We start from the raw sequence: 6,204 nt of genomic DNA on the forward strand, positions 1-6,204 counted from the left end.
TATGAAAAAGTTGCCGCAGCAAAACAATTTCTGCATATTTAAAGAGTCAAAAATAGAAAAAAAGTAGACCATGTTCTGCAGTTTATGTGATTACATACAAATCAGTTAGGTCAATCCAAACATTGCAAAATAAAAAAAAATGACGGCAGATTTAGCGCATTGTCGGAATCTACGTAAAGCAACATTCTCTTGAAACGTTTCAATGATATGTCGCGCAAATAGACACACGAAAAAAAAGTGTTGCTTTCATAAACAAAAACCACTAAAACATGTTAAGTGTTAAACAAATGTAACATATATTGCTTTCCACAAAAAAAGGTTATTTTGACATTTTTTTTTAAAGCAAATCGGTGTAATGACGCATTGCTTAACGGCCATAGCATCCTTTGTACACCGAAAGGGCAACTAAGATGGTTTATTGCTGACCTCTAAGCACGGACGTCTTTGCTTCTCTAACTTAGCTATGAGAACGCTTTCTCGTTCTCCCAGAGGGGCTTAAGAGGACTGCTTGTTGGGCTAATTGGTATGGATTCGTTATAACTATTTTATGGCTCCAAATAACACCCAGCACAGAAGAGAAGACAAAGGGACATAGCGCGCCTCCCGCTCTATCCCGTTGTCTTCTCTTGCGTATACTGTGTGTTATTTGGCGACCCCTTAAAATCCCAGAGAAGGGGCACAGTGTGACTATACTTCGAACTTCCCGGCAAGCCTGCGCCTTGCAAACTGGTCGCCCTCGTCGACGCCGCTGCCCTCGTCGCCCGTGCGAGTCGCGTACGCGCGCCGGACATCTGCGACGCGCTCCAGCGAGCCGCACGCGACGCCGGACCGGCCGGCCGTATCCGTCCGGTCTCCCAGCCACTATCACGCCCCCTCCCCCCCCTCCCCCCCTCAAACTTCCGCGGCACCGACAATGAGCACAACCTGGAGAGGACGGCCTCCGCTGAAATAACGGCGACAATGAAACTCGAGAGCGCGCGCGCGCGCATACAGACACAAACGCACACAAACGCACACCCCCCCACACACAAACACACAGACGCAAACACGCACGAACGCACGCCCCCCAAACAAACACACACATATGCACAAACACATACAAACACATACAAACACACACGAACGCACACCCCCACACACAAACACACACACAAACACAAACACACGCAAACACACGCAAACACACAAACACACACATGCAAACACACACACGCGCAAACACACGCAAACACGCTAGAAATGTTCCTAATCGAAGTGGTCGTCCGAACAATTGACAAAACAGAAGAGAAACACAGGACACGCGGCCCGCGCGTCCCAGGGCAATCTCAACAAACGGAGACGGAAAAACGGAAAGGACCTTTTCTCGGCGAAGACGACAGCGAAAAGGTGAGTAATGCCTCCCGCAGGCTCGCATAATGAACGCATAATAGCGTAGTCCTACTCGTGAGAACACGGCCACACACGTACAGACACGGACGACATAGATATACGGAGCTCTTCTGCGCGGGACCCCCACCATTGTTGCCTCATATACTCGCACACACAAACACGCATATGAGATTGCATTTCGATTTCGACCGAGAATAGAGGTAGAGGGTAGCGGCGGGTATTTCGGGGGAGAGGGGGAGGGGGGGGGGGCGAGAGAGGTGGCACCGGTCGATTCGGACACGGAGAACGCGCGAAAAAAAAACAAAGAGAGAGAGAGAGACAGAGAGAGAGAGAGAGAGTGAAAGAAAAGCTAGGAGTCGCTTTCATTCTAGGCGTCAAGAGACGTTTAGAGTATCGATGTGAAAAAAAAAAAAAAAAAAAAAGCAGGGAAGAGATTAATACCACCGGATCCGTAACGGGCATATGCAGCTGCATAAGGTAGACAGATGAGTTTTGAGGAAAAGAAAAAAAAAAGATTAAGGAGATGTGATACAAAAATGACTAGAAAGAAAAGCGTGTTTTTAAGCTTATTAACTCAAGCAGGCTGAGTGAAAATTTGGCGCCTCCCTGTTTCAAAGGGGATGCCAGTAAGTAATAATCATCATCCTCATAACTCCTCGCTCGCCTATACTCCGCCTCATCATCAATGATGATGATAATGACACCAACTGCATGCACTACTGCGACACTTACGTGTCCCCTCAGGCATCCAGTAAAGAACACCAGAAGGACTCCTCCTGATTGATGTGGGCTTGCGGGGCTGACTCAATGTAAAAATGTTCACGGACATTAAAGATAAATATTATTAGAAATGCCATTACTAAAACAGCCTTCTACAATATAAAAATGCCGCTGAGAAGAGGCTTGGCACGCCTGAAATAACGCAAAAACTGGGAAGACGGGTGACCCTCGTGACGCCATCTTGAAGTTCCCGCACCATCTTGGCATGACGTCATGAATTTTGATGGTGACTGCCCGAGCCCGGTAATTTTTTTTTATCAGTAAAGATCAATTGCATTGAACTATATAAAAGAGTCAAAGAACTGCACTTGACACGTTTCAACAACCTTTACTGAGCCACGAGAGCCCAAATAACAAAAAAAGAAATGGATACTTTGAAATTTGTGACCTGACATTGATTTACCGGTGGTTGGGCTTCGGTGCTCAATTAAAAAAAAAGAGACATTGAGCTTCATTTACTTTTCCAATATTCAGCCTATTATCGCGAAATTATTGAAAACAGAGTTCTGAAAGCCCAATTTTTTAAAACTCATTTAGTCTTTCTCGTAAGTGTGCCTTTCACGGAACGATCAGTGGTGGACATTGGGCGATGGCGTATGGCCTTCTCTGTATACTGCGCGGAGTTGGCGAGGCGAAGTACAGTCGACCTCAAAAGTTTGCCGAACACGGTATCCGGGGAGAAAAAAAGCAGGTGTCTTCTCCTGTCTTTCATTATTGTGTCCGCTATATGGATAGCACACCAACCCAGAGGATTCTGAAATCTATAAGTGCTATTTCAGAGCTACAGATCTAGAGTAAATTGTTGATATATTTTTTTTTAAATAGACGCACGGATAACATCGTGTCAGATGCAAGACGATGCGGTGGATTAACATGATTAATTTCCTTGTATGTTATAGTATGACGACAGCGATAAGCGAATCTGCGTTCCCATTCACTATTGAAAAGTTAAGTCCACACTCGCGCACGGCGAAGTTTTGTAATGAGTGACGTGAGACATAGCTTTATGTCGTTTTCGAGAGCAGCAGTCCTCTATTTTTTGCGTCCATATATAGTTCATGCCTAAGTAACGGTACACAATTCAACAATGGGCTATTCTTTCAAGGATAAAGAGCCAAGCTACGTACTATAGTAGACAGCACCAAATGTACAACGCCATACGTACTATACGAGTAGCCGATTTTATATTGCAGGCTTATGAAATTTTCGAAGTCTTTATCGGCCAAACTATATGAGTGGAATAGAATGTGTAGCTGTAGGTGGTTACCATCTTTTCTTCTGGGCTATTAAAACGCGACAGAAATAAAGTGTTTCATCGCATTGTGAAAACTGAGGCTTCAGCAAAGGCTCGATAAATTATTCGTATCTTCTTATGAGATCTTTAGGAATGCTAGCTAATTGCCTAGCCAAAGAATACACTGCAACCTTCTGACTGCTGTTTCAGTCAATCTCTTAAACCTATTTTGCAAATTTCTCGTGAAAAGTGGCCGAAAGCACATTCGCTGGTAGCCATTGCAGAAGAAAGAAGGACGAGAAACGTTTTTATCATTCTATCTATCTATCTATCTATCTATCTATCTATCTATCTATCTAGCTATCTATCTATCTATCTATCTATCTATCTTACTATCTATCTATCTATCTATCTATCTATCTATCTATCTATCTATCTATCTATCTATCTATCTATTCTATCTATCTATCTATCTATCTATCTATCTATCTATCTATCGCCTGTCATTCCATGAGAAAGCTGCCATTAGTCGAGTAATTAAATCATTTACCATTAAAGACTGAATAAAATGATTCGGGAACTAAACCCGCATTCGTAATTATCAACGAGCTGCAGGGCGTTCAATCCGGAAACAGAATAAATATCAAATCTTCTAAGCCTGATTAAGGCAAAGAAATATCCACGTCGTCTTTTCTGCTCTCCGTCGGTGGATTCAAGTTTATACGATCGCTCACGACAACGGAAGAACACGTCTCAATGTCGCACACACGCTTCGCAAATCATTTTTTTTTCGTGCGCACAATAGACTACCTACTTGGTGGAAAAGCTATGAAAGTCTTATATGTAGCGCTGAAAAGAAGAACAGACCGATCCGCTGACTATACCGCTAGTTAAGGCAGATACGTGCTGCATCATATAGTGAGGCACGCTATGAGAGGATCACGATCTGGAACACCCTGTAGCAACAGTCGTTTGATTCGATACACTAGACCGCTGTGACAGCAACAGCAGCAATATTAGTTATGCATAGCACGCTCGCTTATAATGTGCCTAACTTCTGATGAGAGGTACAGAAGGCACTTCCTGTCCCAAGAAACGGCTTAGATTGCAGTTTCATGGGGAGAACGCGTTCTATATATTTGAGGTGTTTATCAGCATCATCTTGCACGACAACAGCACCGATGATACTTCTGGGCTCATCGGAAAAACGGGCCCATCGAAATACAAGTCATGGCACCTTCCGCACTTTTTCTTCGTTTTTTTTCTTTTATATGCTAGAAGGCTTCGCGCTCGGCGTTGAGGGAGCACAGATAAGGTATAATTGATTGCAGCGCTCGCGAATGTCGCGCGTGAACTTCGTACTGTACGTACACCACAGTGATCGAACAAACACAGGAAGCGTTCGCAGAAGATAGAGACAGGAAGCGGATTCAGCAGATTCGTCGTTGGGGTAGCGCGGAATGGTTAGCGCCTCATGCATAGACGAAGTCTCTTTGCCGAAACGTTCAATCCAGGCTGACGCATATCCTTGTTCGGACACACTAGATACTATTTTTCTGTTCTCCCTTACCCGTTCCCCCATTGACAGGTTAGTAGCAAAAGGATATCTACCTTCGGTCACTTCGCTGCCTTTCGAATATCGTTTATTTCCCATCGCTCCCTCTCTCTCTCTTTTGATACTGCTAGTGCGGATCACGCCCGGTACCTTGCGTTCCCCCAAAGATGCGCACTGCACATGTGGGTGTGTGGCTTTGCACAACTGTCTTTGGTCTTCTGCCCTTGTAGAGTTTTAAGCCAGTGTACAGCATTCCGTGCAAGCTACAGTAAAATCCCCGCAGCCCTAACATAGGTAGACCATTTTCCAAACACCCAAGCTAACTTTCCTGGATGACTCGTCGTCCTTGGGGTGGAGCTTCGGTACAACTTGGCGTACTAGACCGCCTGTTCTCACGCTGCCTGTGCCGCTAAAGAGACGGGCGTGATAGCACCATAGCTCAGTTAACAAGCACCAGCAAGGGAAAGAGGAGGGAGAGGGGTAATAAGAGCTGGAAAGGTTAGAATAGTCAAACGGAGTGCATGCTACTTCGATGATCAGGGCGAAACATGAAAAAAGGGATAATATAAGAAACACAAATGCTAAATAAAGACATATACAAGGCAAAAAAAATTAAGATATAAACGTCCGACGCGCTCATTCGTGAAAGAAAAAGATAATCTTCGAAACAAACTAGAAATAATACGTAAACTGAGAGTATACTCTTCAAGGCTCGATTAAGGCCTGCGTGACCCAAAATTGTTATTTTATGTTTCCTTTGCTGAGAATGTCGTGTTCATGGCTGTGAGATTAAATTGAACAAAGTGCGGAGGTGAGAGGGCGTCGGCTAAGGGTTTTCATGTGCTACTCCCCCCCCCCCCCCCCTTCCTCTTGCTATCCATGGCCTGTCAGGTCTATTCCCTGTGCATCGTCGTCCCAGATCAAGCAGGCGCGCATCCTCCCAACAGGCAATGAGAACTCTGTTAACAGTTCTATACAATACTTCAATATTCGTGGTCGCATAGTTACACGGACTCCACATCTAGAATGACATTATGTAATACACAATAAACTGGCTGAGCGTCCTTCTGTTTTTTCGTCGGAAAGCGTTCCCTAATCACTCCACACTCAGTTAACACCGCCGCGTCGCCAACAAGCGCAATCCTGAGCACCACGGGAGGTGCAGATTTCTTCCGGGGGGTCGTGTTATCTCTGCAACAACCGCGGGACGACCTCCCCCCCCCCACCCGAGTAGGCACTGTCGCGG

Source organism: Dermacentor silvarum, chromosome 5, assembly GCF_013339745.2.
Source record: "Dermacentor silvarum isolate Dsil-2018 chromosome 5, BIME_Dsil_1.4, whole genome shotgun sequence".
In the NCBI taxonomy this organism is placed as follows: Eukaryota; Metazoa; Arthropoda; class Arachnida; order Ixodida; family Ixodidae; genus Dermacentor; species Dermacentor silvarum.